This window comes from Loxodonta africana, chromosome 19, assembly GCF_030014295.1.
Source record: "Loxodonta africana isolate mLoxAfr1 chromosome 19, mLoxAfr1.hap2, whole genome shotgun sequence".
Taxonomy (NCBI): Eukaryota; Metazoa; Chordata; class Mammalia; order Proboscidea; family Elephantidae; genus Loxodonta; species Loxodonta africana.
In genome coordinates, this window is record NC_087360.1 from 25,138,414 (window position 1) to 25,148,432 (window position 10,019).

Sequence of the window (10,019 nt, forward strand, 5' to 3'; positions counted from 1 at the left end):
CATTTCTTTTTAATCACTGAATAATATCCCATTGTATAGATGTGTCGCAGCTTGTTTATCCATTCACCTATTGAAGGATATCTTGGTTGCTTACAAGTTTTTGGTGATTATAAATAAAGCTGCTAGCTATAAACATGTATGTGCAGGTTTTTGTGTGAGATGTTGATAATTTGAGGCGGGGTCTCAGGATTCTGGTTTTGACCCTTATGATCCATGTTCTTAGCCTAAATGTGAGAAATATCACCGACAGGCTTGTAGCTTTATAATGGTGCTTTTGAGGTTCACACAGGGACAATCTTTTGGCTTGGAGAATCCTCCTCCATTCCCAGGTCATGGCTTTGATTGCCCAACACACCTACAACTTCCCCATTCCTGCCCCAGGCTTTCTCTGGAGCTCCCCACTTAACACACATCTCACCTAATATCCCACTGCTACCTCCACCCCCACGTTGGTGAATCCCAAACTGAACTCATTACCTCCTCCTTCAAACCTGAACTTGGTTCTTTATTCACTTGCTTGTTGGGGGCACCCCTCCTTCTGGCACCTACGCCCTCTTCTATTTCCCTCCACTCTAGTCAGTTATCCCATCCTGTGGATTCCTCCTGAGGCCCTGTCTCCTCCTCTGATCTATCACCCTTGGTGCTACTCAGAAGGGCTCTTTCTTTGGTGTGCAGTGTCTGGGGTCTTAAAAACTTTGGAGCAGCCATCTAAGATACATCAATTGGTCCCAACCCACTTGGAGCAAAGGAGAATGAAGAACACCAAAAACACAAGGAAAATATTAGCCCATAAGACAAAAGGTCCACATAAATCAGAGACTCCATCAGCCTGAGACCAGAAGAACAAGATGGTGCCTGGCTACCACCAACAACCACCCTGACAGGGAACACAACAGAGTCCTGGACAGAAGGGGAGAAAAGTGAGGAGCAGAACCCAAATTTAAGTAAAAAGACCAGACAGTGGTCTGACATAGACTGGAGGAACCAACGAAACTATGGCCCCCAGATTCTCTGTTAATCCAGAGCTAAAACCATTTCTGAAGCCCCACTCTTCAGATAAAATTAGACTGGACTATAAAACAAAAAATAATACTTGTGAGGAGTGTGCCTCTTAGTTCAATCAGACACATGAGACCAAATGGGCAGCACCTGCCTGGAGGCAGGATGAGAAGGCAGGAAGGAACAGGAACTGGTTGAATGGACATAAGAAACCCAAGGTGGAAAGGGGGAGGGTACTGTCAAAAATTTTAGTGATTGCATCTAGTGTCACATAACATTGTGTGTATAAATTTTTGTATGAGAGATTGACTTGAGCTGTAAACTTTCACCTAAAGCACGACAACAAAAAAAGGCGTTCCTTTTAATCCCTCCCTACCCTTTGAACTTCCCACTTCAGACAAACCATGCCATTTGGTGCCTCTGACCTTTGCATAAGCTACTCTGTTTTTCAGAGTATACCCTTACCTTCGTTAACTGTCTCCGAATTTTTTTTTTTTTAATTTTCATTGTGCATTAAGTGAAAGCTTACAAATCAAGTCAGTCTCGCATATAAAAACTTACACACGCCTTGCCGTATACTCCTAGTTGCTCTGCCCCTAATGAGACAGCACTCTCCTTCTCTCCACCATGTATTTCCATATCCATTCAGCCATCTTCTGTCCCCCTCTGCCTTCTCATCTCCCCTCCAGACAGGAGCTGCCCACATAGTCTCATGTGTCTACTTGATCCAAGAAGCTCACTCCTCACCAGTATCATTTTCTATCTTATAGTACAGTCCAATCCCTGTCTGAAGAGTTAGCTTTGGGAATGGTTTCTGTCTTGGGCTAACAGATGATCTGGGGACCATGACCTCTGGGGTCCTTCTAATCTCAGTCAGACCATTAAGTCTGGTCTTTTTACCAGAATTTGAGGTCTGCATCCCACTGCTCTCCTGCTCCTTCAGTGATTCTCTGTTGTGTTCCCTGTTAGGGCAGTCATCGGTTACAGCCAGGCACCATCTAGCTGTTCTGGTCTCAGGCTGATGCAGTCTCTGATTTATGTGGCCCTTTCTGTCTGCTGAGCTCATAATTACCTTGTGTCCTTGGTGTTCTTCATTCTCCTTTGCTCCAGGTGGCTTGAGACCAATTGATGCATCTTAGATGACCACTTGCTAACGTTTAAGACCCTAGACGCCACTCTCCAAAGCGGGATGCAGAATGTTTTCTTAATAGATTTTATTATGCCAGTTGACCTGGATGTTCCCTGAAACCATGGTCCCCAAACCCCATCCCCAGCTACGCTGGCCTTGGAAGCGTTTGGCTGTATTCAGGAAACTTCTTTGCTTTTGGTTTAGTCCAGTTGTGCCAACCTCTTCTGTATTGTGTATTGTCTTTCCCTTCACTTAAATTAGTTTTTATCTGCTATCTAAATAATGAATACCCCTCTCCCTCCCTCCCTCCTCACTCTCGTAACCATGAACGAATATTTTCTTCTCTGTTTAAACTATTTCTTGAGTTCTTATAACAGTGGTCTCATACAACATTTTTCCTTTTGCAACTAATTTCACTTAGAATAATGCCTCCCAGATTCCTCCATCTTATGAAATATCTCATAGATTAATCGTTGTTCTTTATAGATTGCAGTATTCATGGCGTGAATATACCAGAATTTATTTATCCATTCATCCGTCGATGGGCATCTTGCTTGCTTCTATCTTTTTGTTATTGTAAACAGTGCTGCAATGAACATGGGTGTGCATATACCTGTTCATGTAAAGACTCTTATTTCTCTAGGGTGTATTCCAAGGAGTGGGATTGCTGGATCGTATGGAAGTTCTATTTCTAGTTTTTTAAAGAAGTACCAAATCGGATTTCCAAAGTGGTTGTACCATTTTACGTTCCCACCAGCAGTGTATAAGTGTCCCAGTCTCTCCACAGCCTCTCCAATATTTATTATTTTGTGCTTTTTGGTTTAATGCCAGCCTTGTCGGAGTGAGATGGAATCTCATTGTAGTTTTGATTTGCATTTCTCTAATGGTTAATGATCCTGAGCATTTCCTCATGTATCCATTAGCTACCTGAATGTCTTCTTTAGTGAAATGCCTGTTTATATCCTTTGCCCATTTTTTAATTGGGTTATTTGTCTTTTTGTTGTTGAATTTTTGCAGTATCGTGCAGATTTTGGAGATCAGACTCATAGGAAGCAGCTTTATGCCTGGCCTGGTTATTATTGCTCTTTGGGAATTTGGAAAGACCCTGATACTAGATGTCACCATGCTTCCATTGTGATACACATGTCTTTGTTTTCAGTTATTCATGTCTGTCTTCTCTAGACTGTGAGTTCCTCAAGGTCAGGGTCAGGGTCCACATAATGCATATTCATGTTTACATTTTCGAAGAAAAATACAGGGATCGAGCCCAAGCTACGGCAACTGAAAAGGAGCCCAGATGTTTATTTAACCATCAGGGTTCTCCGGATTGAATCCAAGGCCAGTGACAAGGAGGACAATTATATCTATTTGTATCTTTTTATTTATTTTATTTTCACTGTCTGTATATTCATTACTTCATTGTTATTAGTTGCCGTCAGTTGATTCTGACTCTTGGCAGTCCCATATGTGCAGAATAGAACTGCTCCTTAGGGTTTTCAAGGCTCTGACATTTTGGAAGCAAATAGCCAGGCCTATCTCCTGAGGCTCCTCTGGGTGTGTTTGACTGCCAACCTTTAGGTTAGCAGTCCAGCGTCCAACCATTTGCAGCCTCCAAGTGCTCCTTAAGGCAAATTACAGAAGTGAGGTTCTTTTCAAATAAGATTTCATTTTATCCTCACAAAATCATCGGATAAATCAAATGGAAAAATGAGGATGGTTTAGTGTGCAAGAATGTTTATAATTATGAAAAATTAGAAAAAAACTTAAATATCCAACTATATGCAGTCATTAAAAATAGTGTTATGTGAATATACAGAATAATATTGATTGTTCAAAGACTTTTGTAAATCATTATAATTTTCTTAAAATTATAAATTATGTAATAAATTTAACAAATTCAAGCAATATAGGCCTATATGTGGTTAAAAATAAAGAGTGACCGTCTGTCCCTGGCGTCTGTTAATGGTTGAACTTCCATCCTCCTGGTATTTCTGGTCTACATATAAAGAATGAAGTACAGTGAAACCTGTGAGAGCTAGAACTCAATGGGACTGCCTTGTTTTTCCAGGTCTCACAAGTTTTCCATCTTTGACGTGGTGCAGTCTTACCACTTTTCTATCACTCTATATTAGTGAAATATATTTGTGTTTTCCTTCTCTGACAGGCTTCTGCCTTAGAGATATTCCAGCTTTTACAGGTTTTACTGCAATGTCTTATGTGGTGGTGAGGTGATGGCTTCTAAAGTCAGTACAAAACGTAAGACTTTATTATGTCAAAACTACCCTTGAAAATATTTTACATGTCACCCTAATTTCAGCTTATGTGGTTTTGTATATATTCTATCTTCTCTAGTAAGTTGTTGTTGTTGTTAGGTGCCCTCAAGTCAGTTCCGACTCATAGTAATCCTATGTACCGCAGAATGAAACACTGCCTGGTTCTGTGCCATTCTCACAGTCGTTGTTATACTTGAGCTCACTGTTGCAGCCACAGTGTCAGTCTATCTCATTGAAGGTCTTCCTCTTTTCTGCTGACCCTGTACTTTACCAAGCATGATATCCTTCTCCAGGGACTGATCCCTCCTGACAACACCTCCAAAGTACATAAGACACAGTCTTGCCATCCTTGCTTGTAAGGAGCATTCTCGTTGTACTTCTTCCAAGACAGGTTTGTTCATTCTTTTGGCAGTCCATGGTATATTCAATATTCTTCGGCAACACCACAATTCAAAGGTGTCAATTCTTCTTCGGTCTTCCCTATTCATCACCCAGTTTTCGCATGGCTTGGGTCAGGCGCATCTTAACATTAACAACCTGTGTTATGCAGATGACACAGCCTTGCTTACTGAAAGCGAAGAGGAGTTGAGGCTCTTACTGATGAAGATCAAAGACCACAGCCTTCAGTATGGATTACACTTCAACATTAAGAAAACAAAAATCCTCACAACTGGACCAATAAGCAACATTATGATAAACGGAGAAAAGATTGAGATTGTTAAGGATTTCATTTTGCTTGAATCCACAATCAACACCCCTGGAAGCAGCAGTCAAGAAATCAAAAGACGCACAGCATTGGGCAGATTTGCCCAAATCTGCTGCAGAAAAAGTGTTAAAAAGCAAAAATGTCACCTTGAAGACTAAGGTACGCCTGACCTAAGCTTTAGTAAGTTAACAAGGTTTAATTTTTCCTCTATCAGGAAACAGAGCACACTTTTTCTTTCCTTTTTTCCAGTTGATTATCAGTGTGCATTTTTTTTTTTTTATCAGTGTGCATTTAGGGGTCAAATCGAAATACACACATATCTGTATGTCTCTGTTTTCTCCCCCCTTATCCCCAGCTCTTAGAATTGAATTTGGGTGTTTAATGTAACTCTTCCCTCTGTTTCCTACAAAAAATGAGAATATATTTTTTGGCAATTTGCTTTCCTTACATAGTAATATTTTTTCTAGTTCCTTTATGTAAGTCTACCCTATTCTTTTCAATAGCTACCTAGTCCTTTATAGTACCATAAATTTAACCATCCCTTTCTCTTGTTGAGGGACATTTCAGTTATTTGCCATTTTTCATTACCATAAACAGTGTTGTCATAAATATCCCTTTATGTGTATTGCTGGTTTTCTTTTATGAAAATAACTTCTTACGGTTTAAAAATAATGTATAGTTATGGTTAAATTTTAAGAAAAAATACAGAAGAGCATAAAGCACAATGATGAAAGTGAAAAATCATCTTTCATTTCATCATCTTGAAATATTAGTCTCATTAAAAAAAATTAATATATTTTACTAGAATTTAATAGAAGAAAAAATATTGAAGTAAAACCAACGTCCCCATTCCCCACAAAAAAAAATCTTCTAAATTTAAAAAGAGATTGTGAAATAGTCCGAGAATGGGAACATTATGTTTTTAGTTGAACTTTGTTTTTCTCAATAGACATAACTTTAAATTTCCATGTAATAAAACTCTGTCACCTGCCAAATGAAAATCAGAAGACACCTCTGATGGCCAAATAGACAATAAACACACACACTCACACATTTAAATTTACTGAAAGGGACAAGGATTAAACGCTTAACCCATTTTATCCATGAAAAAGTAATAGAAAAAGGTTGATCTTCAAGAAAATTATCCAATAAATGTGACAAGCTGCTCATAGGAAAAAAAAAAAAATGCACCCTGGGAAAGCCCTCACACCAGCTATGTATTATAAATCCAACAAAATTAGTCATGAATTCAAAATATTGACCTCACCCCCTCTCTTTAATTTTTTGCCGGACAGGGGTTGGGCAGTGTTCATTAACACTTGTTAAAGATAAGCTTTGCTAATCTTTGAACATGCACTTCTGAATGAGCTCAGGCCTGGTGCAATCTTTCATATCCTATCTTGGACTTGCTTGAATCTAGGCTCTTCAGCATCAGTGACATAGAACTTGAAGGTGACAACTTGCAAAGATGACTTGACAATCTGCTTTTGGAGTCAACCAGAGACCATGATTCAGAATCATGTGTTATTTGGTATACTTTCTTCTTCTCCTTCTTCCTTTCTCTTGATCTATTTACTTTAATTTCTGTTCTGAGAGAACTGTGGAATTTACGAGTGACATGGAGTCCCTTGCCAGGCAAGAAATAAGCCCAGCTTTGTTTCAGACTTCTATTTGGTGGTCTTCGTTTCTTACTGTTTAAGTTACTATCAGTTGTTCCAATTCATATATATTTTAGCTTGACTACAATTTTCTGGCACAGCTTTTATTCATCTACTGTTTCTAACTGCATTTCCTTTTTTTTGGTATGAAAAAGCATTTTGTTTTCATTATATCTTTAAGAACTTCCAGATTCTTACTTATTCCATTTGTGCAATGATATCTATTTACATCTTGACATTTTTGACTCAGAGACTTCTGACTTCCAGTTCTAGTTTTAATTGATTGCATTTTACATCTGCTGTGTAGCTGTCAGGCTGGAGTTTTTCTCCATTCTTCTCCTCCTTTACTCCCACTATTTCTTGTCCCCCACCACACCAATTTTTTAAGTTTCTTTGCCATTTTTGCTGGAGTACATCCTCAAGTAATTTTTTCAGAGAGAGTACATGAAAGAGAGCTTCAGCATCCGTGCTTGTCTTCAAATGCATTTTTTGCCCTCTCATTTAATTGACAGTATGGCTGGATATAGAATTTTCATCCAAAATAATCTTCTTTATACAAAGTTTCACGTAACAAATAGAAATTTTAACAGCTAGCACCAGAATTCATCAAAGGGAAGAGACTGTTTTTGAGGAAAATGCACTGATAGGCTCTCTTAGATCAAAGATAAGGGCAAGGGTGTTTGGGAGAGAGCATGAGGCAAAGGGAATGTGCTACATTACTCATCATGAAACAAGAGGAGAAACTTGTGCTGATCCAGATAGAGAAGAGGATTAAAGGAAGGGAGAAGAAGGGGTATCTAATACTCAATGTGAAGTAGGTTATATTGCCATTGTTCTTTTGAAAAAATATGTCCACAAATGCTTTGATATTTCTCTCTTCAAGAGGTGGAGCTTAATTCTTCTTCCCTTGAATGTGGGCTAGACTCAGTGATTTGCTTCTAAAGAATAGGGAAAACGTGATAATGTGTGACTTTGGAGACTAGGCCATAAAAAGCCACTGTAGCTTCCATCTTGGTTGCCTTTAAGAGGACTGACAGTTTCCACTTCCTCTTTCTCGGAATGCTTGCTCTGGGAAAACCCAATTGCCATATAAGAAGTCCAAGTATCCAGAGACTGTCATGCTGAAAGGAAGCCCAAGATTCCCATGTGGAAAGGCAGTATCAGAGAAAGATGTCCAACTACCCTTCAGCTGTTCCATCTACTCAAAGCCCAGGCATCAGACATGGAAGTTAAAAAGCCATCTTGGAGACAGATATATCGTGAAGAACTGAGGCCCCGGTTGAGCTGTCTCAGCCATCTTTGGTCATCTGAGGCCCTCTAGCTGATGTCTCAGATATCTGAGTACAGACATGAGCCAGCCATACTGTGCCCGGCTCAAATTCCAGGCCCACAGAATCATGAGCACATAAAATGGTTATTGTTTTATGTGAAGTTCTTGGGTGGTTTGTTATAGAGCAATAGATAACTGGGGCAATCGCAAGTTTATAAATATTAAAATAACTCAGGCAATATTTTAAAAATATTTATTAAGCATTATTTTTTACTGCAAATGTGGCACCTGCTTGAAGAAAACTTACTGAATGAATGATTCCTGTCTTCCTTCCTTACTACCTTCCTACTCACATTTAAAACATGGCCAAACTCTAAAAATACGGGCATAACGGCTCAGGAGTCAAGTTTTCACTGCCCTGGGGACCAAGGGAGAATCGGGTTTCATGGGTGGTAGGCTGGCCAGGCCTCAGTCAGAAGAAAGGTGCTGGCTTCCCCCTACTCTAAGCCTCTCTGAGCCTCTCCCTTGATTTGGGAGTGAGACTGTGGCTTACAAATTGAATTCTGATAATAATTTCAAAGGTGACAGCTTTGGGGCATTGTGTGGGCTTTGGGGATATAGAAGCTAAACTGCAATGTTCTGGGGGACTAGGAAGGAGAGAAATCTCTGTATGCTGACAGGCTGTCTGCCCTTAGGCTGGGCCTCAGTTTCCTCCTTATGAGAGTCCTTTGTCAAAGCCCAGGCTGGAAAAAACCTGAAGTCATTAAAAATGGCATCTGGCAATGCCCCAAAACGCCAGGAATGAGTTCACCCCTCTGATGCTTCAAATTCCTTAAAAGATGTGGGCAGACACTGTGAAAAGAGCAAGTTACAGAACAGTCAGTACAGAGTGTTCCTTGTTTGTAACTTTATCCAGCTTCTCTGCCTAGAACCAAGTTGGGGAAGGCTGTTTGCCAACATGTTATCTGTGGTTATCTGAGGGAGTAGGAGGAAATTATTCCTGGTAATTTTTATTTTCTTGGTTTGCCTCCAAATGTTCTACAATGAGCATCTATTGCTTTTCTTAATGAGAAATTTTAAAATATATTTTCAAGCAGGCAATTTGGCACAAGCCCTTTGTCATGCTCACTAAGTACGCAACTTGCTTCTAGGTTGAAGTCAGAAGGAGAGGAACCATCCATGCACCCGTGTTAGTGGAGGTTGTGGGGTTTCCTAATGTGTGTGTTATCCATTGCTGCGTAATGCATTACCACAGGTTTAGCAGCTTAAACAGCACATATTATCACATAGTTTCTGCAGGCCAGGAGTCTGGGCACAGCTTAGCTGGGTCCTATGCTCAGGGACTCACAAGGCTGCAATCAAGGTTTTGTCCAAGCTGCATTCTCATCTGGAGGCTCCACTGGGGAAGAGTCTGTTTCCAAGATGACTCAGGTTGCTGGCAGAATTATTTTTTTTTGTGGTTTTAGGTCTGAAGGCCCCAGCTTCTTGCTGTTCTCCAGCTGGAAGCCACTCGGTTCCTGGAGGACACCCACAGTCCCTTGCCTTATGGCTGTTTACTTCATCAAGCCAGCAAGGAGAGTCTCTAAAGCAAGTCTGATAGCAAGATAGGCTCTTGTATAACTAATGGACTCATAGAGGTAACATCCTATCACCATCGTCATATAGTATTGGGGCACTGATGGTTCAGTTGTAGAATTCTCACCTTCCATGCAGGAGATCTGGGTTTGATTCTCAGTCAGCGCACTTCAAGCTCAGCCATCACTCATCCCTCAATGGAGGCTTGTGTGTTGCTATGACGCTGAACAGATTTCACTGGGGCTTTCCGGCTAAGACAGACTAAGAAGAAAGACCTAGAAACCTATTTCCAAAAATCAGCTGATGAAAACCCCATGGATCACAATGGCCTGATGCGCAACTGATCATGGGGATGGTGCAGGACCAGGCAGGGTTTCATTCCACTGTGCACAGAGTCACCATGAGTTGG